Below are 26,998 nucleotides of genomic sequence, written 5' to 3'. Positions count from 1 at the left end.
TCCTTTGTGATAATGGTGGGCATATATCCTAGGACTCAAAACCCTTTCTCTGCAAAAGGCTAGATAGCAAATGCTAAGGCTTGGTAGACAAGACCGTCACTGTCACAACTACTTAACCCTGCTCCTGTAGCATAAATACAGCCATAAAAATATGTTGATAAATAGAAGTGGAGTTTTTTTTATCCAATAAGAGTTTATTTACGGAAGGAGTCATTGGGCTGGATTTAGCCAATGGGCTATGGTTGGGCAACTCCTGTCCAATCCTCCTATTGATGACAAATACATTGCTTTGATTCTCCCCACACTGTTCCCACCCCCAAATCCTAGTACAAATAAGGAGAGCATCTAGTCCCCAGGTGAGGATCAGAGGACAATCAAGCTCAGTAGGGCTTCTGCCCTGGAGATTGTGTGGAACGACTGGAGGCAGCCAGATGAAAGATCCAGCTGTGCTTTCAGGGGACTGCAGACTCTGTGGATCACCACCCTAGGATCTGGTCTGCAGGGCTCCCTCCCGGCAGCAAGAAGTTAGACTAGATTCCAGTGGGTAACTTAGATGTCCCAGAAAAACTCAAGACTTGACCCTCACAAAGAGCTTCAGAGAATAAAGCAAATGCACTTTACTTACTATTCTTCATTTTCTGCTCAGATCTCTCTTCTGCTTTTCTCTTCTCATTCTTTGCTTCAAGATCAGATCCTTCTTGAATGTTTCATCCAGGTGCCCTTGTCCTTGGGCTTCTGGCTGACTTGGACAAGGCAAGAAAGGATTCCAGGCAGTAGGAAGACAGACACACACGAGAGCACTTCGCCCACTCGGTTCCTGTGTTGCTACACATACCAACGACCACTCCATAGACAGACCCTGCACTCCCCCCACCCTGGCCCTTCACACTTGTTTGACGGTTGACGGCTCAATAGCTCAATACCCCTTGCTAGTGTCCAGACCCCCAAAGCTTTGTAGATATCCTTCCATGTGGTTAATCCCTTTCAAGCATTCTACTGCTGCCATGGACTCTTACTATATTCTCTCAAAAGATAAAATAGTGTTCTGGGCCTTAAATTAATTCTAATAGTAATTTTAATATAATTTCTAACACAACAAGATAATGAGACACTTCATGACATAAGATGAGCCAGACCAGGAGGAACAATGGACACCAGAAGGAGAAACCTTAGGAATCCAGGTATTGGAATTAACTGGTATAGACAATAAAATGCCACTTCCACAATGTACCTAGAGATTTAAGTTCAGAAATACAGTAAGGCATGATAAGCAAAAAAAAAAAAAAAAATGATACTCATTTGGCAAATTTAAATAAACATTGTTATAGAAAACAAAAGTTAAACTGTCTTGGGAGGCTTAAATATATAGAGATAGTTGAAACATTAAAAACAATGGCATATATAATTGGGAAGATGTTATTGAATAAAAGGTATTCTAAGATCCTTGCATTTTCTGAAATGATTCAGGTAAATATAACTATTAATATTTTAAAAATAGAGATCCACACATACCAGCCTGTGCAGGACCCAGGCTCACAGTAGGCCCAGGTCCATCCCTCAACGGGCAGGGCAGACACCTGCCAGAGCCCAGCCTCCAGCAAGGGACCACCTCTGCCAACCAGCAGACTACCAAGGGAGCCCAGGCCTGGCCTAGATCTTCCAAAACCAACTTATGCAGGACCCGGGTCCAGGGTACATCCGAGTTCGCGCCCCCCACCCCCCGGCAAACCTGGGAGCCTAAGCCTAACCCAGTTCCATGTTGGGACACTGCAGTCATCTCCATAGCCTTCCCCCACACAGTAGCCTATAACTTTTTAAGAGGAGACATGGCCTAGAAGCAGCTGCATCTCAGCACAGGCATCCCAAAGACAATGGGAGGCCCACACTTTCTACCCCTTCTCTGTAAGACATTGCTTCCATCTTGGGGCACCATAACTACCTTGAGTTACTTCAGCTAGTGCCACCACCCCCTTTAAATGCAATAGCATACATTGAGGGACACCAGCAGGGTATGGAAGCCCAGCACCAAGGTGAGGTACAGACAACCTGCACAGGTACTACAAAAATATAGGGAAGAAACTATAATATCTCAGATCCACACTGCAAGAAAGAAAGACACATAGACAACATAAAAAACAAGGGAGAATAGTGCCCCAAACAAACAAGGACACTATAATAATAGAACCTATGGACAGCGAAGTTGATAAAATGTCAGGGTAGGAGTTCAGAAGGTTCATAATTAAAATGACCTGTGAATTAAAGAATGAACTAAATAAGCAAATATAGGCAGAAATTGATCACTCCAACAAAAAGAGAACAAATACAGGTAGCAAAAGATTATTTCAACAGAGAGAGACTCTGAAAAAAAGAGAAAAGAAAAAACAGTCTGAAATCCTTGAAATGAAGGGTACAATAAATCAAATTTAAAAAAAAAAACTCAAAAGAAAGCATAACCAATAGACTAGATCACTTGGAAGAAAGAACATCAGATAATAAAGACAAAATATACAACCTAGAACATAAAGTTGATCACACAGTGAAGAAAGTTAGAAACCATGAACAGAATATCCAAGAATTATGAGACAGCATCAAGAGACCAAATCTAAGAGTTATTGGAATGTAGGAAGTCACAGAATTTCAAACCAAAGGAATGCACAATCTCTTCAATGAGACAATATATCAGAAAATTTCCCAAGTATGAAGAACGAATTGGAAAACCAAATACAGGAGGCTTACAGGACACCAAATGTACAAAATTACAACAGATCCACACCAAGGCACATTATAATGAAATACCTACCATACAAAATAAGGATAGAATCTTAAAGTCTCAAGAGAGAGGATTCAGATCACATAGAGGGGGAGACCAATTCGTATCTCAGCAGATTTTTCAACCCAGACAGTAAAAGCCAGGAGATCATGGAACAACATATACCAAGCTCTGAAAGAAAATGGATGCCAAAAAGAATCTTATATCCAGCAAAACTAAATTTTAGATTTGATGATGAAATAAAAACCTTCCATGATAAACAAAAGTTTAAAAAAATTTACAACTACAAAGCCTACACTACAGAACATCCTCAGCAAAATATTCCATTAAGAGAAAATGAAAAACAATGATGAAAATCAGCAGAGGGAGGTATATACTAAGGGAAAATCTAACCAGAAGAGAAACCAAGTCACATTAAATACCAAAAATAAACAAAAATGGCTGGGAATACAAATCATGTCTCAATAATAATCCTGACTGTTAGTGGCCTAAATTCACCAATCAAAAGACATAGACTAGCATATTGTATAAAAAAATACCCAATAATAGGTTGCCTCCAAGAGACTCATCTCATAGGAAAAGATATCCACAGACTGAAGGTAAAGAGTTAGGAAAAATCATACCACTTATGTGGTCTACAGAAGCAAGCAGGGGTTTCCATCCCCATATCAAATAAAATAGACTTCAAACTAAAGTCAATCAAAAAGGATAAAGAAGGACACTACATACTGCTCAAGAGAACGATACACCAACATGACTTCACAATTATAAATACATATGCCCAAAACAATGGAGCAGCTATGTTCATCAAACTCTTCTTGAATTCAAAAGTCAAATAGACCACAACACAATAATTTTGTGTGACTTTAACACATCTCTGTCATCACTAGATAGACCTTCCAAACACAAGCTGAACAAAGAAACTACAGAACTCAATAATACAATCAATAACTTAGACTTAACTGACACATATAGAATATTTTATCCTTCAAAGAGAAAATACACTTTCTTCTCAGCATCACATGGACCCTTCTCTAAAACAGACCACATATTATGCCACAAAGCAACTCTTAACAAATATAAAAAGATAGAAATACTACCCTGTATTCTATCAGAAAATAATAAATGAAATTAGAAATTAATGATTAAATAAGAAATAAAAGCTACTCCAACACCATGAGACAAAATAATATGCTACTGAATGAACAGAGGGATGTAGAAGACATCAAAGAGGAGATTAAAAATTTTTTAAAGGTGAATGAGAACACAAATACAAAATATCAAAGTCTCTGGGACACTATGAAAGCAGTTCTAAGGGGAATGTTCATTGCATGGAGTTTATTCTTTAAAAAAAGAAAAAGTCAACAAATAAATGACTTAACATTACATCTCAAAGACCTAGGGGAAAAAAAGAACGAATTAACACCCAAAACAGTAGAACACAACAAATAATTAAAATCAGAGCTGAAATCAATGAAATTGAAACAAAAGAAACAATTGGAAAAATTGACAGAACAAAAAGTGGGTTCCTTGAAAAAATAAATAAAATTGACAGACCCTTAGCCATGCTAACAAAGAGAAGGAGAGAGGAAACTCAAATCATTAACATATGTGATGAAAAAGGAAATATCACATCAGACACTACAGATATACAGAAGATAATTAGAAATTATTTTGAAAACCTGTACTCCAATAAAATAGAAAATATTGAAGACATCAACAAATTTCTAGAGGCATATAATTTTCCCAAATTGAATCAGGATGAGACACAGTTTAAACAGATCAATTTCAAATGACAAAATATCAGACACCATCAAAAGTCTACCAAACAAGAAAAGTCCAGGACCAGATGGATACACAGCAGAGTTCTACAAGACCTTTAAGGAAGAACTAATACCAATACTCTTCAATTTATTTCAGGAAATAGTAAAAGAGGCAACACTTCCAAACTCATTCTATGAGTCCACTATTACCCCCATTCCAAAACTAGGAAAAGACACAACAAAAAAAAAAAAAAAGAAAAGAAAACTCAGAGCAATATCTCTAATGAACATAAAAGCAAAAATTCTCAGTAAAATTCTGGCAAATCGAATACAAAACCATATCAAAAAGACCATGCACCACAATCAAGTGGGATACATCCCAGGGATGCAAGGTTGGTTCAACATAGGGAAATCAATAAATGTAATCCTTTACATCAATAGACTTAAAGATAAGAATAATATAATCCTCTCAGTAGACAACAGAAAAAGCATTTGAAAAAATACAGCACCCCTTCATATTCAAAACACTAGAAAAACTAGGGGTAACAGGAACATATCTCAACATCATAAAGGCTATCTATGCTAAGCCCCAGGCCAACATCATTCTAAATGGAGAAAATTTGAAGGCATTCCCTCTAAAAACTGGAACAAGACAGGGATGAACTCTTTCACCACTTCTCTTTAACATAGTTCTTGAAACACTGGCCAGAGCAATTAGACAGACCAAAGAAACTAAAGTTAAAAAAAAATAAATAACTCAAATTGGCACTATTTGACGATGACATGATTCTACACCTAGAAGACCCTAAAAGTTCCATCAGAAAACTTCTAGAGCTAGTAAATGAATTAAACAAAGTAGCAGGATATAAAATCAACACCCATAAACCAAAGGCATTTCTGTATATCAGTGACAAATCCTCAAAAAGGGAAATGAGGAAAACTACTCCATTCTCAATAGCTTTAACAAAAAGAAATTAAAAAAAAAATACTTGGGAATCAAACTAAAAAAAGAGGTGAAAGAGCTATATAATGAAAATTACAGAGCCCTAAAAAAAAGAAATCAAAAAATACCTTAGAAGATGGAAAGATATACCTTGCTTTTGCATAGGCAGAATTAATATTATCAAAATGACCATACTTCCAAAAGCACTGTACAGATTTGATGCAATTGTGATCAAAATCCCAATGACATTCCTCAGAGAAATAGAAAAAGCAATCATGAAATTCATCTGGAAAAATAAGAGACCCAGAATAGCTAAAGCAATCCTTAGCAGGAAGAGTGAAGCAGGTGGCATCACTATACCAGACCTCAAACTATACTACAGGGAAATAGGAACAAAAAAATATGGTATTGGCACCAAAACAGACTGGTAGACCAATGGTACAGAATGGAGGATGCAGAGACTAACCTACAAAACTACAATTGTCTTATGTTAGACAAAGGTGCCAAGAACATGCACTACAGAAAAGATAGCCTCTTCAACAAATGGTGCTGGGAAAACTGGAAATCCATATGCAGTAAAATGAAATTAAACCCCTATCTCTCACCATGCACAAAACTCAACTCAAAATGGATCAAAGACCTAGGAATAAAACCAGAGACCCTGCATCTAATAGAAGAAAAAGTAGGCTCTAATCTCTATCATGTGGGATTAGGTCCCAACTTCCTTAATAAGACTCCTTTGGCATTAAGAATTAAAATCAAGAATCAATAATTGGGATGGACTCAAACTAAAATGTTTATTCTCAGCAAAAGAAACAATATGTAAAGTGAATACAGAGCCTACACCTTGGGAACAAATCTTTACCCCTCACACATCAGATAGAGGACTAATCTAAGTTAAGCACCAAAAAAACAAATAACCCAATAAATAAATGGGCCAAGGACCTGAAGAGACACTTCTCAGAAGAGGATATACAATCAATCAACAAATTTATGAAAAAATGTTTATCATCACTAGCAATTAGAGAAATGCAAATCAAAACTACTCTAAGATTTCATCTCACTCCAGTGAGAATGGCAGCTATTATGCATATAAACAACAATAAGTGTTGGCGAGGATGTGGGGGAAAAGGTACACTCATACACTGCTGGTAGGACTGCAAATTGGTACAGCCAATATGAAAAGCAATATGGAGATTTCTTGGAAAATTGGGAATGGAACCATCATTTGACCCAGCTATCCCTCTCCTGGGTCTATACCCAAAGAACTTTAAACCAGCATACTGCAGGGACACAGCCACATCAATGTTTATAGCAGCACAATTCACAATAGCTAATCTGAGGAACCTACCTAGATACCCTTCAATAGATAAATGGATAAAAAAAATGTGGCATACATACACAATGAAATATTACTCAGCAATAAAAGAGAATAAAATAATGGCATTTGCAGGTAAATAGATGGAGTTAGAGAAGATAATGCTAAATGAAATTAGCCAATCCCAAAAAACTAAATACCAAATGTTTTCTCTGATATAAGGAGGCTGATTCATAGTGGGATGGGGAGTGGGAGCATGGGAGGAATAGATGAACTCTAGATAGGACAGAGGGGTTGGAAGGGAAGGGAGAAGGCATGGGGTTATTAATAATGGTAGAATGTGATGGACATTATTATCCAAATTACATGTATGAAGACACAAATTGTTGTGAATATACTATGGATACAACCAGAGATATGAAAAATTGTACTCTGTATGTGTAATAAGAATTGTAATGCATTTCACCATCATCTACAAATAAAAAAATAAATTAAAAAATATTTTAAAAAATAAAGAGTGCCTATTTTTATTTCTAGGGTAGCCACTGTTTAAGTCAGCTTTTTCACTGCTGTAAGTCAAGGACACACCAGAACAACTATAGAGGAGGAAAAGTTTATTTGAGGGCTCAGGTTTCAGAGATGTCAATAGACAGTAAGCTCCATTCCTCAGGTCCCAAGGTAAGACAAGAAAAATCTGGTAGAAAAGTGTGGCAGAGGGAAGCTTACCTCGTGATTCGCAAGCTGAAAGAGAGTCTCCACTTGTCAGATACAAATATATTCCCCAAAGCCAGTCCCCAATTCCCACCTCCTCCAGCCATACTCTACCACTTCAATTACCATTCAGTTAATCCCTATCAGGGGATTAATTCACTGATTGGGTTAAGACTCTTATAACCCAATTGTTTTCCCTCTGATCTTTGCATTGTCTTATAAGTAAGCTTTTGGAGGAAATCTCACATCCATAAAACACTCATAATAGGAAAAAAAAAACTTATAACCTTCAAACTTGTAAATACATGGTGTGTTGGTGTGTTTGTCTGTGTGTGAATGTACATGTGCAGGAATCAAGAGAAAAAAGGAATATGGAATAGGCAAAACAATTCTAATCACATAAGAGTATAAACAATTTAAAACCAAATAGTTAAAAAATTATAGTACATGGAAATCAACTAAAAGCCATGTTTGTTATACTACTTATTTTTAAAAATAACAATTAGTTATAAATGTTTTGTAACATACATATTTGAAACTGGGGAGTTTACAGAAAGTTCGAAAGTAAAATGATAGAAAAAAGAAGATAAGCCAAACACCAGAAAAAGCTAATGTTACTACTAAAAACATCAATTAAAATATATTTTAAGACAAAAATAGAGAGCCGCCCCCTCCCCCTGCACCGGCAAGGTAGAGGGAACTGTGACCACGCACAGAGCAGGCCCAGCGGCCTGCTGAGGGGCAGAGCCACCCCCCACCCCCCGCGCCTGCCAGGTAGGGGAACTGTGACCACGGACAGAAAAGGCCCAGCAGCCCTCGGCGGGACAGAGCTTCCAATCACTCCTGCAAGGTAGGCGGGCCTGAGACCCACCAGCAGAGGAGGAGCAGCGACCTGCTGAGAGGCAGAGCCGCCCCCTCCCCCTGCGCCGGCAAAGTAGAGGGAACTGTGACCACGCACAGAGCAGGCCCAGCGGCCTGCTGAGGGGCAGAGCCGCCCCCCACCCCCCGCGCCTGCCAGGTAGGGGAACTGTGACCACGGACAGAAAAGGCCCAGCGGCCCGCGGCGGGACAGAGCTTCCAATCACTCCTGCAAGGTAGGCGGGCCTGCGACCCACCGGCAGAGGAGGAGCAGCGACCTGCTGAGAGGCAGAGCCGCCCCCTCCCCCTGCACCGGCAAGGTAGAGGGAACTGTGACCACGCACAGAGCAGGCCCATCGGCCTGCTGAGGGGCAGAGCAGCCCCCCACCCCTCACGCCTGCCAGGTAGGGGAACTGTGACCACGGACAGAAAAGGCCCAGTGGCCCGCGGCGGGGCAGAGCTTCCAATCACTCCTGCAAGGTAGGCGGGCCTGCGACCCACCTGCAGAAGAGGAGCAGCGACCTGCTGAGAGGCAGAGCCGCCCCCTCCCCCTGCACCGGCAAGGTAGAGGGAACTGTGACCACGCACAGAGCAGGCCCAGCGGCCTGCTGAGGGGCAGAGCCACCCACCACCCCCCGCCCCTGCCAGGTGACCACCGACAGAAAAGGCCCAGTGGCCCGCGGCGGGACAGAGCTTCCAATCACTCCTGCAAGGTAGGCGGGCCTGCGACCCACCTGCAGAAGAGGAGCAGCGGCCTGCTGAGAGGCAGAGCCGCCCCCTCCCCCTGCACCGGCAAGGTAGAGGGAACTGTGACCACGCACAGAGCAGGCCCAGCGGCCTGCTGAGGGGCAGAGCCACCCCCCACCCCCCGCGCCTGCCAGGTAGGTGGAACTGTGACCACCGACAGAAAAGGCCGAGTGGCCCGCGGCAGGACAGAGCTTCCAATCACTCCTGCAAGGTAGGCGGGCCTGCGACCCACTGGCAGAAGAGGAGCAGCGGCCTGCTGAGAGGCAGAGCCGCCCCCTCCCCCTGCACCGGCAAGGTAGAGGGAACTGTGACCACGCACAGAGCAGGCCCAGGGGCCTGCTGGGGGGCAGAGCCGCCCCCCACCCCCCGCGCCTGCCAGGTAGGTGGAACTGTGACCACCATCAGAACAGGCCAGACCTGCAACCGAGAGACAGAACAGGCCCAGTGGCCTGAGGAAGGGTAGAGCCGCCCCCCCTCCCCGCACCTGCAAGGTAGGCGGACCTGCGACCCACTGGCAGTACAGCCCCAGAGGCCTGCAGAGGGGCAGTGCCGCTGCCTGCACCTGCAAAGTAGACAGAACTGTGACCACCCACAGAACAAGCCTAGCGGCCCGCAGAGGGACAGAGCCGCTGCCCGCGCCTGCGAGGGAGACTTTGCAACTATACAAGACCAATATAAATATATAGGGGGAAAATTCAATAACACAACAGTTTCACTAAGTAGAAAGGAACGCGAACAGTATGAAGAGACAAGGAAAGAAAGGACCACAAGCAATGCAGGTCAACTCAACGTTAGAAGAGGTAATAGCTGCAGCAGAAGGAATGTCAGATAAAGAATTCAGGATATACATGCTTCAGATGATCTGGAGTCTCAAGGAAGACATCAGACAGCAAAATCAGACAATGAAAGATCACTTCAACAATGAATTACATAAACAAATCCAAGAAGCAAAAGATCAACTACACAGGGAAATAGAGGTTATAAAAAACAAACAAACAGAAATCCTAGAAATGCAGGAAGCAATAAGCCAACTTAAAAACTCAATTGAGAATACTACCAGCAGAGTAGAACACTTAGAAGACAGAACATCAGACAATGAAGATAAAGTATTTCAACTTGAAAAGAACATAGACAGCTCAGCAAGACTGTTAAGAAACCATGAGCAGAACATCCAAGAAATATGGGATAACATCAAGAGACCAAATTTAAGAGTCATTGGGATACAGGAAGGGACAGAGTTTCAAACCAAAGGATTGAGCAATCTATTCAATGAAATAATACGAGAAAACTTCCCAGACTTGAAGAATGAGACAGAACCCAAATCCTAGAAGCCTACAGGACGCCGAATGTGCAAAATCATAAGAGACCCACACCTAGACACATTATAATGAAGATGCCCAACATACAGAATAAGGAGAGAATTTTAAAAGCTACAAGAGAAAGGAAGCAGATCACATTTAGGGGTAAGCCAATCAGGATAACAGCTGATCTTTCAACACAGACTCTGAAAGCTAGAAGATCCTGGAATAACATATTTCAAACACTGAAAGAAAATGGGTTCCAACCAAGAATTGTGTTTCCAGCGAAATTAAGCTTCAGGATGGAAGATGAAATTAAAACCTTCCACGATAAACAAAAGTTAAAAGAATTTGCAGCTAGAAAACCATCTCTTCAAAACATCCTTGGCAAAACATTACAGGAAGAGGAAATGGAAAATAACAATGAAAACCAACAGAGGGAGGTAGGACACTAAAGGGGGGAAAATAATCAAAGAGGAAAACAAACCATGTTTAGTAACATAAATAAACAAATATGGCTGGAAGAACAACCCATATCTCAATAATAACCCTAAATGTTAATGGCTTAAACTCACCAATCAAGAGACACAGGCTAGTAGAATGGGTCACAAAACAAGACCCAACAATATGCTGCCTACAGGAGACGCATTTGATAGGAAAAGACATACATAGGCTGAAGGTGAAAGGTTGGGAAAAATCATATCACTCATATGGACTTCGGAAACAAGCAGGAGTATCCATACTCATATCAAATAAAATAGATTTCAAGCCAAAGTTAATCAAAAGGGATAAAGAGGGATACTACATACTGCTCAAGGGAACCATACACCAACAAGACATAACAATCTTAAATATATATGCCCCAAACAATGGTGCAGCTATGTTCATCAAACAAACTCTTCTCAAGTTCAAGAGTCTAATAGACCACCATACAATAATCATGGGAGACTTCAACACACCTCTATCACCACTGGACAGATCTTCCAAACAAAAGTTGAATAAGGAAACTATAGAACTCAATAACACAATTAATAACCTAGACTTAATTGACATATATAGAGTATACCACCCAACATCAAGCAGTTACACTTTTTTCTCAGCAGCACATGGATCCTTCTCAAAAATAGATCATATATTATGTCACAGGGAAACTCTTAGACAATATAAAGGAGTAGAGATAATACCATGCATCCTATCTGATCATAATGGAATGAAACTGAAAATCAACGATAAAAGAAGGAAGGGAAAAGAATACATCACTTGGAGAATGAACAATAGGTTACTGAATGATCAATGGGTTATAGAAGACATCAAGGAAGAAATTAAAAAATTCTTAGAGATTAATGAAAACACAGACACAACATATCGGAATCTATGGGACACATTGAAAGCAGTTCTAAGAGGAAAATTCATTGCTTGGAGTTCATTCCTTAAAAAAAGAAAAAACCAACAAATAAATGATCTCATACTTCATCTCAAAATCCTAGAAAAAGAAGAGCAAAACAACAGCAAAAGAAGTAGAAGGCAAGAAATAATTAAAATCAGAGCTGAAATTAATGAAATCGAAACAAAAGAAACAATTGAAAAAATTGACAAAACTAAAAGTTGGTTCTTTGAAAAAATAAACAAAATTGACAGACCCTTAGCCATGCTAGCGAAGAGAAGAAGAGAGAGAACTCAAATTACTAACATACGGGATGAAAGAGGCAATATCACAACAGACACTTCAGAAATACAGAAGATAATCAAAAATTATTTTGAATCCTTATACTCCAATAAATTAGAAGATAGTGAAGGCATAGATAAATTTCTTAAGTCATATGATCTGCCCAGATTGAGTCAGGAGGATATAGACAACCTAAACAGACCAATATCAATTGAGGAAATAGAAGAAACCATCAAAAGACTACCAGCTAAGAAAAGCCCAGGACCGGATGGGTATACAGCAGAGTTTTACAAAACCTTTAAAGAGGAACTAATACCAATACTTTTCAAGCTACTTCGGGAAATAGAAAAAGAGGGAGAACTTCCAAATTCATTCTACGAGGCCAACATCACCCTGATACCTAAACCAGACAAAGACACTTCAAAGAAAGAAAACTACAGACCAATATCTCTAATGAACCTAGATGCAAAAATCCTCAATAAAATTCTGGCCACTCGGATACAAAAACTTATCAAAAAAATTGTGCACCATGATCAAGTAGGATTCATCCCTGGGATGCAAGGCTGGTTCAATATACGGAAATCAATAAATGTTATTCACCACATCAATAGACTTAAAAATAAGAATCATATGATCATCTCGATAGATGCGGAAAAAGCATTCGACAAAGTACAGCATCCCTTTATGTTCAAAACTCTAGAAAAACTAGGGATAACAGGAACATACCTCAATATTGTAAAAGCAATCTATGCTAAGCCTCAGGCTAGCATCATTCTGAATGGAGAAAAATTGAAGGCATTCCCTCTAAAATCTGGAACAAGACAGGGATGCCCTCTCTCTCCACTTCTGTTCAACATAGTTCTCGAAACACTGGCCAGAGCAATTAGACAGACGAAAGAAATTAAAGGCATCAAAATAGGAAAAGAAGAACTTAAATTATCACTATTTGCAGATGACATGATTCTATACCTAGCAGACCCAAAAGGGTCTACAAAGAAACTATTAGAGCTAATAAATGAATTCAGCAAAGTGGCAGGATATAAAATCAACACGCATAAATCAAAGGCATTCCTGTATATCAGCGACAAATCCTCTGAAATGGAAATGAGGACAACCACTCCATTCACAATATCTTCAAAAAAAATAAAATACTTGGGAATCAACCTAACAAAAGAGGTGAAAGACTTATACAATGAAAACTACAGAACCCTAAAGAGAGAAATAGAAGAAGATCTTAGAAGATGGAAAAATATACCCTGTTCATGGATAGGCAGAACTAACATCATCAAAATGGCGATATTACCAAAAGTTCTCTACAGGTTTAATGCAATACCAATCAAAATCCCAACGGCATTTCTTGTAGAAATAGAGAAAGCAATCATGAAATTCATATGGAAAAACAAAAGACCCAGAATAGCAAAAACAATGCTAAGCAGGAAGGGTGAATCAGGCGGTATAGCGATACCAGACTTCAAACTATACTACAGAGCAATAGTAACAAAAACAGCATGGTACTGGTACCAAAACAGGCGGGTGGACCAATGGTACAGAATAGAGGACACAGAAACCAATCCACAAAACTACAACTACCTTATATTTGATAAAGGGGCTAAAAGCATGCAATGGAGGAAGGATAGCATCTTCAACAAATGGTGCTGGGAAAACTGGAAATCCATATGCAACAAAATGAAACTGAATCCCTTTCTCTCGCCATGCACAAAAGTTAATTCAAAATGGATCAAGGAGCTTGATATCAAATCAGAGACACGCCGTCTGATAGAAGAAAAAGTTGGCTACGATCTACATACTGTGGGGTCGGGCTCCAAATTCCTCAATAGGACACCCATAGCACAAAAGTTAATAACTAGAATCAACAAATGGGACTTACTCAAACTAAAAAGTTTTTTCTCAGCAAAAGATACAATAAGAGAGGTAAATAGAGAGCCTATATCCTGGGAACAAATCTTTACTCCTCACACTTCAGATAGAGCCCTAATATCCAGAGTATACAAAGAACTCAAAAAATTAGACAATAAGAGAACAAACAACCCAATCAACAAATGGGCCAAGGACCTGAACAGACACTTCTCAGAGGAGGACATACAATCAATCAACAAGTACATGAAAAAATGCTCACCATCTCTAGCAGTCAGAGAAATGCAAATCAAAACCACCCTAAGATACCATCTCACTCCAGTTAGATTGGCAGCCATTATGAAGTCAAACAACAACAAGTGCTGGCGAGGATGTGGGGAAAAGGGTACACTTGTACATTGCTGGTGGGACTGCAAATTGGTGCAGCCAATTTGGAAAGCAGTATGGAGATTTCTTGGAAAGCTGGGAATGGAGCCACCATTTGACCCAGCTATTCCCCTTCTCGGTCTATTCCCTAAAGACCTAAAAAGAGCATGCTACAGGGACACTGCTACATCGATGTTCATAGCAGCACAATTCACAATAGCTAGACTGTGGAACCAACCTAGATGCCCTTCAATGGATGAATGGATAAAAAAAATGTGGCATTTATACACAATGGAGTATTACTCTGCATTAAAAAATGACAAAATCATAGAATTTACAGGGAAATGGATGGCATTAGAGCAGATTATGCTAAGTGAAGCTAGCCAATCCCTAAAAAACAAATGCCAAATGTCTTCTTTGATATAAGGAGAGTAACTAAGAACAGAGTAGGGTCGAAGAGCATGAGAAGAAGATTAACATTAAACAGGGATGAGAGGTGGGAGGGAAAGGGAGAGAGAAGGGAAAATGCATGGAAATGGAAGGAGACCCTCAGAGTTATACAAAAGTACATACAAGAGGAAGTGAGGGGAAGGGGAAAAATAATATAAGGGGGACAAACGAATGTCAGTAGAGGGAGCAGAGAGAGAAGAGGGGAGGGGAGGGGAGGGGAGGGGAGGGGAGGGGAGGGGGGATAGTAGAGGATAGGAAAGGCAGCAGAATACAACAGACACTAGTATGGCAATATGTAAATCAATGGATGTGTAACTGATGTGATTCTGCAATCTGTATATGGGGTAAAAATGGGAGCTCATAACCCACTTGAATCAAATTGTGAAATATGATATATCAAGAACTATGTAATGTTTTGAACAGCCAACAATAAAAAATTAAAAAAAAAAAAAAAGACAAAAATAACCATAGAGCAATGGTTGCATGTGGAAAAAAAATGCTAAGTATACCAAAAATACAGATTAACAGACACCAAGTGTTAGAATAAAAGTAAAAGAATTCAGACCTTGTGATATAATAATGGTAAAGATTAGTAGTAGACAAATTGTCAGAATAGGGTTCTAAGAGATTCATGAACATATGACACTTGATGATAAAATGTGTTTGTTTTGGTTACCAGAGTTTTGAACCCAGAAGCATTTAACCACTAAGCCACACACCCAATCCCTTTTATTTTGAGACAAGGTCTTGCTAAGTTGCTTAGGGCCTTGTTGAGGCTGGCTTTGAACTCATAATCCTCCTTCCTCAGCTTCCAGAGCTGCTGGGATTACAGGTGTGCACCACCATGCCTGGCAGGAAAACAATTTTTAATATGTGATGTTGGGACAAGCAAGCATGCATATAAACAGAAAGAAATTAATTACTAATCTTATAGCACACATAATAATCAATTCTAGGTGAATCATGAGTCAGAATGTGAAAGGCAATTCTAACAATAATAGTTTAAATAAAGCTTTGAGAAGATAATAAAAAATAGCATCACAGACTTCATGTATGAAGTTTGCATAACAGAGTCCCAAAGTATTAGCCATTAAGGAAAAGACTAAAAATTGGAACTCTGCTAAAATTAAGAATGTCTCTTTTTTACACCATATGTAAAAAAGAAAGCCAGAATGGGAAAAAATGTTTATGGGACTTAAAATCAAATGTGTTATATTCAAATTACATAAAGAACTCTACAAATAAATAAGTAAAATAACCCAACAGGAAAAAAAACAGGCAAAGAAAGAAATTTTAAAAAATTGTAAATGAATGTCACAAAAATCCAAATGATATAAAATAAAAATATATCCAAACTTTTATAATTGTAATACAAATTTAAACTACTGTGGATTCATTATACTTTAGAATTTTTAAGTGTAAAAATCTGACAATTAGTAATAGGACATAGGGCAATAAGAATTCTTTTATATTATTTTTTGGTATGTAAAAATGATATAACTCTGGCACACTATTGGTATTAACCCACTAAATTGAAGATATGAAGACTCTTGACCTCACACTTCCACTGCTAGACACATGGTAGTATTTCCCCAAGCATGGACCCCAGACCAGCAGCATCAGCATCACTTGAGAAAATGTTAGGATGCAAATCCCATCACAGGTCTTCTGTAACAGAAATTCTAGGTTTGGGTCCAAGCAAACCCATCCCTGTTTTCATAAGACCATCCAATGATTCTTACACTTGCAAAAGTTTGAGAAGCCCTGTCCCACACAAAAGTGAGATTATGTGCATCAGGATACATGCATAATTGTTTTCATAATGGCATAGCTTACAATAGCAAAAAAGAAACCAAAATTAGCAATATGCCCCCAAATATAATGAACAATGTGTTGTTTTTATTAAATGAAATATTACTGAGAAGTAAAAATAAGTAAATTACAATATAGAAAAATCTTAAAAATACAATAAATTATGTTTAGAAATCAATTATGCTTATGAATAAGAATGAGAGGGGAAAACAGAAAAAATAAGCACAAAATGCATTAATTCAAATAAATGAAATTTAAAAACAGTCAAAACTAGTCTAAATTGGCTAGGGATGTGTGATAGACTCTTAAGATGCTCCACGATCTCTGCCTTCTTATGTTCACTCTTTTGTAACTCTTTCCTCTTGCATGTGTACAGGACAAGTAACTTACTTTTAACCGATAGAGCACAGCAAGAGATAGGAAGTATATAATTATATGTGCATGATTACATTATATAAGATGTTAGCAGCAGCAGGGTGACTAGGTAACAATAATGTGCTGTATATTAAAAAAATAGAAACTAGAAGGATTTTGAACATTTTCCCCCACATATGTAAGGACGCAGATGTATTCACCCTGATTTGAAAAATATACAATGTATACATGGATCAAACATCACGTAATATTCCAAAAATATGTAAATTTTACATGCCCATTAATTAATTTTTAATAACTTCATTTACTGGTTGTCTCACTTTCTGGTTCTGATGAAGCAATGTTGGGGACCACATGTGAAAAGGATTTCCAGGTCAGTGCCTGCAACAGTTTCCAGATGAATGACAGACAGCAAGAAGAGGAAGCCCTCATTCCTACAGCTGGAAGGCAAGGAATTCTGCCCCCAATTTGAGTGAGCAAAACCTTCCATAGCCATCTATTTAGGTAAGACCCCAGTCCCAGCCCACATTTCAGTTGCAGTCATGCAGTTAAGGCATAACTTACCTGCTCTGACCCAAAGAAACTGGGATGTGATAAATATGTGTTTCTTCAAGCCATGAAGTTTGTTGTGATTTGTTAGGCAGCAATAGAAAACTTATATGGGGTGTGTGTTAGCTCTGCCCTAGAATCAGACACAAGGCAGGGGTTCCTATTCATGTGATTCATTTGATGGGAGGAGCGCTACTAAGAGAAGGGAAATAAAGGAGACAGGATAGGTTAGAGAAAGAAGCCAAAAAGAGATCTCAGCTAGAGACCAGCGTGAGTCTGATCTCAAGGCCAAGCCCTGGAGCATCCACAGTTCATCCCACCTTGAATTAGGAAACTGGCCTTTGGGGCCACAGTCAATAATGAGGTTGCAGGGAGAGAAGAGGCAGGATCTCCTCAGCAGCGGTTCTCACTTGACCAAGGGCAATTCTCCAGCTAAGCAGGCAGCTGTGAGCTTTTGTCCTGTAAAATTCACAGCTTTTGGTAAAGATGTGGGAGACATCTTTTAAAACAGACTGCATAACTGAGGTAATATTTGAAGAAAAGTTAGGAAGTGAAGAACAAAAAACACAGCAAGTTTGGGATGGGTCATGCAGAGACTTTCTGGATTCTGGAAATGTTTTATCTTTATTTTATGCATTTTCTACATGTCCATTATATTCACAATAAGACAGTATTTTAAAAATTCTGCAGGTGCAGAAATGGAATCTCTAAGCTAAGGAAATCTGGAGAGTATCTGAGGATTTCATTGGCCTCTGTAATACTGTTGACATTTCACTGTACTTTGGTACATCTGATACATTTTAATTGTGCTATCCCCATTAGTATACTGTTATTATTGCCAGATCAAAAACTCAGAACATTTTGTCACACTATTATGGAAAAAGTTGGTGCCACATCCCTGAGGGACTAGACAGGAAGCTAGCTCTGGGGTAGAGAAGGGGAGAAAATGTTCAAAGGGTAAATATATTAACCAGAAAACAAAAGACCCATCATGATCCTGAAATTTCTATTCATCAAAAAAAAAATTTTTTGGATGAAGATGATTCTTTTCATTCTAATCACTCGAATTCTCTAATTAAAAAAAAAGTCTAGAGAAGAGCAAAGATATGTAGAATAAGCAAAATAAATACAGCTCAAATTTTAAATATGAAGATTTTCACTAAATAAAATTTAAATAATAAATCCCAATTTTCATAATAAAAATGAAAAATATCAGACAGGATCTAGCATAAGCCACTTGGGTCATTTTAGGCTGAAATTCCTTCTGTTTCTCATACTGTTTTTCCAACAACATGATGGAACCCCAGGAGACAGATTCCAATGTGATGGCCATCCACATACTCTCTGGAAAATTCCAAGCAGTTACATCAATTACAGGCAAGTAATTATCTCTTGGTGACTACCATAAACCATTAGTTTTCTCTAAATACAGAAAAGAAATTAAAAAGGTAAATGAGGATGAATATCTAAGGAAATTAATATATTAGCATGCTTCTACCATGCCAACAAATAATTAAGAAGGTTTCACTTTCTTATAATTTTTTCCAGCTAGATTGTCAAGTTAGGATGGGAAGATAAAATACACAAAGACAGAAAGTATTTCAGAGAAAAGACATAAAATGTGATATCAGTGCTGGTGAATTCTCATGGAGTCTGAAAGTTGGAGTTAGAGAGCATTATTTGGGACATATACCAGCCAAGCCAATGCAGTCGTGTCACTTCCCAGAATCCTGGTTTTCTCATCTGTAATTTAAGAACCATGACATTGGTTGAATCCCTTTCATAAGACCACTATCTATCAAATAAGATGATACACAGAAAAACATTTTTGCAAGCTACTCTATTTTAGAAAAATCAAAGGTATTTTTGATTACTTATATTCATTTTTAGCTGAATAACTTGGAAAGCAGATTTTTTCTGACTTGTAAGTCATATTTCAGAACATTTTAAGTAAGGGTTAGTGAAAAAATATAAAATTTTGATGATAGTCGAAAATTACCAGTTTATCTGTGGTACTAGCTTTTTACACAGAAGCATGACCCACTGTATCAGAAGCATGGGAAAACATTTTCACCTGGGAATGCACTGTGAAAATATTCCAAGCCACAACTCAGGACATAATGTTGGAGGAAAAGATAGCTCCCCAGGTAAAACTTTTTTCCTTTTCCACTAAGTGGATCATGAATCAGTTTTAGCCTATGGTGTTCTACTTCATTGAGCCCATAACATCCAGCAGCTTCCAGAATCTGCCAAACCATCAAGCACAGCAGACAATTCCCTTTAAGCCAATTCAAGTGCTGAAAAGCAGTGGGCTAGAACTTTTCCCCAAAATCTAGAGCTCAATGATGTGTGGGCTTCATTCTCCTTAAGAAAAATAACTCAAACTCTCTGGTACTTCTGCAGCATTCAGTTAAGATATATTTCTAATTTGAGTACTTTCCATTTCATGCTTTTCTTTTGTTTTATTTCTAGGTGAATATAGAACGTTGTTGGAATTCTGATCATGACATTTGCTTCTTATCTTTCTAAACACTTTTCAAATGTATATTTGCAAAATAATTTATTTTATATGAATGAGATAGTGGAAATAGTAGAAAATTAAAATTATGAAATGAAAGCATTAAATTAGGAAAATATATCAAAGGTGATATAGTGCCGGGCAGTAATCAAATACCCAAATAATACACTAGTAGAATATAATTGGTAATAGATGACCAATCCATCAATAGATAGATAGGTGAGAGTGATAGGTGATAGATATATAGATAGGTGATAGATATATAAGAGCACAGCTCAATATATATCCACTGAAGAAGAGCATTAAATAGAATTAAAATAATAAAGGAATACAAATGTAGCATAGTGATAATAGAATATTATATCATAGAGCAGGATGATCATTAGAGAGCTGTGGGGATAAGTAATCCTAAGAGAGACTAGAACTTACTCTCTACCAGTAAAAGAAAAATAAAATTGACAGAGACACACGTGGGATAACCAACCTTTTACTTTGTAATTTACTATAATTATTGTCAACAATAATCCCCACTATTTGCTTTTATAATGAATATTTAAACATCTAAGAAGAGGTAAAATACTTTAAATTTTTGTAAAAAATAGACTTAATTTAGCTTCATAAGAATACATCACACTGTTTTTATTTTTTTATCTCCTTGACTGACTAGACATATTTGTCAGACTCTCTTCATCCACGGATAGTCATTTTAATTTTTTGAGTCATCATCATAGATCATTTGAGATATACATTCTTATAACCATAAGAGATAAGCATCCCAGCTGACTCAAAAGCTGACCTGTGATGTAATGCCAACCTTCCAAACACATGGTTCGGTTGAAAAAGATCATCAACATATGGGAATTTTGAAGGCATCAGGAATTTGGAATTTCTTATTAGCTTTGTAGTTGCCATACACCCTGTTTAACTATATTAAATTTATAGTCAGGTAGTTACATTGCTTATTATGCTCAAATTTTATTTTGAATATTTTCAGAGTTGTCTAGAAAGGTGATCTAAGTGAAAATTTTGGGAAATTTGACAGTGCACTGACATGGGCAATATGTTCATAAGTTTCAAGTTAGTATTGAGTACCTTCTTCAATAATGTAGTTTCTTCAGATCTAATGATATGGGTGTGCATAAATAGTAGCTATTGACTAATATTTTTTAAAAGTTTTGACTAATACTTTATAATCCAAAGGTGTCAATTCGGCACCCACTTTTAACTAAGACACTGGAGAAATCTATCTGGCAAAGTAAATAAAAATGTTCTGGTTCTATCTCTGAAGAAAATCTTTGATTCAAAGCACTTAATTATCCAATGAAACATTATTTCCCCCATTATAGTATGAATAAAAGCTCTAATACAAGTGCTTTACTTCTCTCACTATAAATAAAATCATCATCATAACTGTTAATATTAACTGAGCTTTTACTATGTGCTTAGCAAGGCACAGAGTGTTTTGCCTGTATTATTTAATGTAATCCTCACAATAATCTTATAAGGCAAGCACTGTTATTACTTTTATTTTATACATGAGAAAATTTAAGGCTTTAAAATTTAAGCAGCTTGTCCAAAATGTTCCATATGTTTTGTTTTCCTATTTTGTTCTTTCATTTATTCAACAAATACAGGTGTCCCTTAGTATCTATAGGGAATAGGTTCCAGGACACTGTCCCTCCTCTACAATAGCAAAATCCACGGATGTTTAAGTCCTTTATACAAAATGGTACAGTATTTATATAGAACCTGTGCACATCCTCTTCTATACTTTAAATTATTTCTAGATTATTTATAACACATTACTATTTACAATGTAAATAGTATAGCAACGGTTGTTACACTATATTATTCAGGGAATAATGGCCAAAAAATCATATATATATTCATATATATATATATTTATATATATCATATATATATTATATATATATGTGTGTGTGTGTGTGTGTGTATTCAGTAGAAATGTGACTTTTAGATTTTAAAAAATATTTTCAATTTTCACTTGATCGAATCCTCAAATGCTAAACCCAAAGGTACGAAGTGTCAATTTTATTATTGACTACGTAGTGTATATAAGATCTTCAAGTACTATAGAGATTCCTAACAGCTCTTAAATAAGGATCTACCTGAACAACAAAACATTTTTCCTCTACAGACTACCTGCCCTAGTCTATTGAACAAAGGTATACTTTGAAATTTTCAAGAAAATGGCATTCTCTCTCTGTCTGGAGTTTTGCTCCCAAATCAAACTGCTTATCAGCAAACCCATGTTGCAAAAGTAAATTTGGAGGCATTCTGTGAATCTACCTACAAGAAAAAATCCTGCTGACCTGACATTGAGAAGCCATGAATGCCACAAAACAATAGAAGATCTTTTGTGGAGCATTTATACTGAATGCAGTTTAATAAATCTGGTCACTATCTTCTCTTAGATGTCTTACTTAAAAAAAATTGAAATGTTTTAAGATAGTTAAATTAGAAGGAAACATGTGTCATCTATATCTATTAAATATTTACTTTAGCCAACATGAATCATCAAAGTATGTTCATTATTATTCATCCAGAAATCTTTCTTCTATGTACAGGTGTATGTGTGTCTTATGAAAAAGGCATCTTAAAACGTTCTTGATGAAATGATAAAGACTAGGAATAATTTGGCATTTGCAGATATGCCCTGAAAAAAAATAGAAGTAAAAACTTATGTCTGAGAATAACAACTGTATAAATTTTCTTCTTTGTTGATTACTAGCAATTGTTGCAGTGACCTTTTTGTAACTGCAGATAATCAGGCTTCATCTCAAGAGCACAGCTCTGGCACTTCAAATTTTCCTGACATGTTGCCATTTATTTTAAATAGTCCTCAAAGTTGTTTTATTATTTAAAAAATAGTAATAAGATAGTAACACATAATAATAAAAATCAGCAAGATATTAGCTTCATCTGACAATCAGTACATGAAGAGCAAGTTAAAAATTGTACGCTGACTGATGCAATTGTAGAGATAAGCAGTTTCACATACTGTTGATGATATTGTGAATTAGTACAAACAAATCAGGAGAGAAAAAAAATGCCAATATCTATAAACAATTTTTAAATGCACATATATTCTTAGATACAGCAATTACACTTTCAGAAATTCGTCAGATACACTCATATGTATATGCAATGATAAATAGCCATAGGTTTTGCTAGTAAAAATGGCTGCCTCAAGCAAAGGGAGCTGGATAACTGGAGGGCTGGGTGAAATGACTGAATGATTTCTCACTATGTCTTTCTATACTTATTATATTCATTTCATGTATATGTACTACCACTTAAAATAGATGAGTTTAAATAAATAATTAAATATACAAATGGAATGAAAAAGGAAAACAGCACTTTAGAAACTTGCAACCAACCATCTTTCTACCCCTATCAATTAACATCTTCTCACCTGTAACCATGTATAAAATAAGAGCATTTGGATATATTTTTATAGCATTACTCATCACCATTTCCAACATATGCTATTAAGTCATGTTAATAAATTTCTATTACTCTGAAAACAGGTCAAAAATTGTTAAATTGTTTATATTTATAGGTTGTTTATTTGTGCGGAATGGTATTCTTAGAAACGAATGCAAAATTTTACACTAACAATAATCCTGGAAGGAGGGTAATATGACACAATCTTTTGATGAGTGAACTATGCTCTGCAATGCTGTTCACTAAACCACTCTGCTGTGCACATGCCATGGAGAGTATGTTTATGTGATTGTGCTCTCTGATTTCTATTTTAAACATCTCCGCAGGTCCACTAATTAACTGCTTTATATTGTGCAGCCCATGGTTTTCTAGCCTGCATGTGAAGCAGCAGATAACGTTTCCAAATGTACCTCCCCAGATCAGGATTGATTCTACACTGCCACAGTATAAATATGATCCAAAATTTAACAGTGATTTAAAATGGTAAAATTCAAATCTCACCTTTCAGTTCAAGAGTAGCTTTCCAATTACCTATTCAACATTTCAACTTAAATATGGAATATATATCTCAGATATAGCATGCCTCAAATTCATCTTTTCTTATGCCCTTTGCTCATTTCAACGGAACCAGTCCTACTCACAGTCTTCCTCATCTCCTTTAAGAGCTCAGCTCTCTTCTACTAGTTGCTTGGACACCCCCCTACCTCTCTCCCCCTCTCTCCCTCTCTCTCACTCTCCTTTATTAGCCTTCCTCCTTAGTTCCCTCCCGCCCTTCTCTTCTCCCTGTCCTATATGCAACGTATTGACCTATGCTGTTTACTGTCCAAACTTTTCTCACTAGTTAACCAACTATTCCTGTAGTTCTAACCATCACTAAGATCTGGTGACCCAGATCCACCCACTCCAACTGGATTACTGAAAATACCTTTTTAGAACTCTCCCTGCTTCTACCAATGTCCCCTATTATATAATTTTTACTCAGCAGCCAGAGTTACCCATTTTAAACATGTGAGATCATGTTATCTCCACGCCCTCAAACCTCTAATGACTTGGAAAAAGAGCCAGATGTCTCCACCCCACATACTGTGACGCCCTCATCTCTCCATCTCCAGCTCTACCACTTGCCCCTCCATGCCCTCTCATCCTCTAGCCATGCTGGCCACTGTGCCAGTTCTCACAGCTTCCCAACCTCAAGGCCTTCACACTTGCTCCTTCTCTCTGGAAAACACTAAAGCACACACATATTGGCACAACTTTCTCCACCGCCCTCTTCAAATCTCTGTTCAAATGTCACTCTTCCTAAGAAGAATTTCAAGATAACCCATTACAAACTCTCGTCTCACTCCTAGAAACCTGTGTATTTCACACCGCAGTGGCTCCTTCACCTTCTAATATACTTTATCATTTTTTTTGCTATTTTCTTTATTGAGTATCTTCCCTACCAAATGTTGTTTCCAAGAGGATAAGATTTTTTTGTACTATTTTAATTTCTTTCATGTTTCTAGTACCTGACACATAAATATTTATTGATAGAATGAATGAATAAGTGACATTTTTATAACATATTCCATATTAGATTATTCTTCTGAGATGCTGTATTTAAAAAATAGGGTAGAATGGGCTCATGATGAATTAAATTTGGAAAGTTTTACCCACTACATTCTCTTTTTGCATATTTCTCTCTACATATATAAATAAATATATCTAACAAATGATTATAAAAATTAACAGTATAGGCCCCTTCTGACCCGTGAAGTATGGCGGGAGCCAAGATCCAGCCCAGCCCACCCATACCAGCCCACACAGGTTCCAGGCTCTCAGTAGGCCTGGTTCACCCTTCCCCCCCGGTGGGGCCAGATACCATCAGAGCATAGCCTTTGGCACAGGACTGCCCCTTCCAACCAGCAGACTACCACAGGAGCAAGCCCAGGGGCCCAGATCCACCCACACCCACCTGCTCTGAACCCAGGAGCACAGCAGGCCCAGTCCACCCCTCCCCAGGCGGGCCAGACAACTAACAGAGCCTAGCCTCTGGCACAGGACTGCCCCTTCCAATCAGCAGACTACATCAGGAGGTCAAGCCCAGTGGCCCAGCCGCTCCAACTTACACAAGCCCCAGATCCAGAATGCAGTAGTATCCATTGAGGGACACCAGCAGGGTCTGGAAGCCCAACATCAAGGTGAGGTACAGACAATCTACATGGGTACTACAAGAATATAGGGAAGAAACTGTAGTATCTCAGATCCACACTGAAAGAAAAAAAGACACTTAGACAACATGAAAAAATAAGGGAGGAAAGTGTCCCAAACAAACCAGGACCTATGGACAGCAAAGTTGATGAAATGTCAGAGAAAGATTTCAGAAGATTCATAATTAAAATTATCTGTGAATTAAAGTATGACCTAAAGGAGCAAATACAAGCAAAAACTGATCACTCCAACAATGAGATAAGAGAGCACATACAAGTAGCAAAAGATTAATTCAAGAGAGAGATAGAGACCCTGAAACAAAAACAATCAGAAACTTTGAAATGAAGGATACAATAAATCTAATAAAAAAAAAAAAACTCAATAGAAAGCATAACCAATAGACTAGATCACTTGGAAGAAAGAACATCAGATAATGAACACAAAGTATACAACCTGGAAAATAAAGTTGATCACACAGTGAAGAAAGTTAGAAACCATTCACAGAACATCCAAGAATTATGGGACAGCATCAAAAGACCAAATATAAGAGTTATTGGAAGAGAGGAAGGCACAGAGTCTCAAACCAAAGGAATGCATGATCTATTTAATGAGATAAGATCAGAAAATTTCCCAAGCATGAAGAACGAATTGGAAAACCAAATATAGGAGGCTTACAGGACACCAAATGTACAAAATTACAACAGATCTACACCAAGGCACATTATAATGAAAATACCTAGCACATAGAATAAGGATAAAATCTTAAAAGCCGCAAGAGAGAGGAATCAGATCACATATAGGGAGAGACCAATTCATATCAGCATATTATTCAACCCAAACCCTCAAATCCAGGAGATCATGGAACAACATATATCAACCTCTGAAAGAAAATGGATGCCAAAAAGAATCTTATATTCAGCAAAACTAAGTTTTAGATTTGATGATGAACTAAAAACATTCCTCTTGAAACACTGGCCAGAGCAATTAGACAGACCAAAGAAACTAAAGGGATACACAGAGGAAAAGAAGAACTCAAATTGGCACTATTTGTTGATGACATGATTCTATACGTAGAAGACCCTAAAAGTTCCACCAGAAAACTTCTAGAACTAGTAAATGATTCAGCAAAGTTGCAGGATACAAAATCAACACCCATAAATCAATGACATTTCTGTACATCAGTGGCAAATCCTCAGAAAGGGAAATGAGGAAAACTACTCCATTCTCAATAGCCTAAAAAAATTAAATTTAATTTTAAAAACTACTTGGGAATCAACTTAATGAAAGAGATGAAAGAGCTATATAATAAAAATTTCAGAAC

Source organism: Marmota monax, unplaced genomic scaffold (assembly GCF_021218885.2).
Source record: "Marmota monax isolate L192 unplaced genomic scaffold, Marmota_monax_Labrador192_F-V1.1 WCK01_AAM20220418_F8-fsc00033, whole genome shotgun sequence".
In the NCBI taxonomy this organism is placed as follows: Eukaryota; Metazoa; Chordata; class Mammalia; order Rodentia; family Sciuridae; genus Marmota; species Marmota monax.
This window is presented reverse-complemented; position numbering follows the sequence as displayed.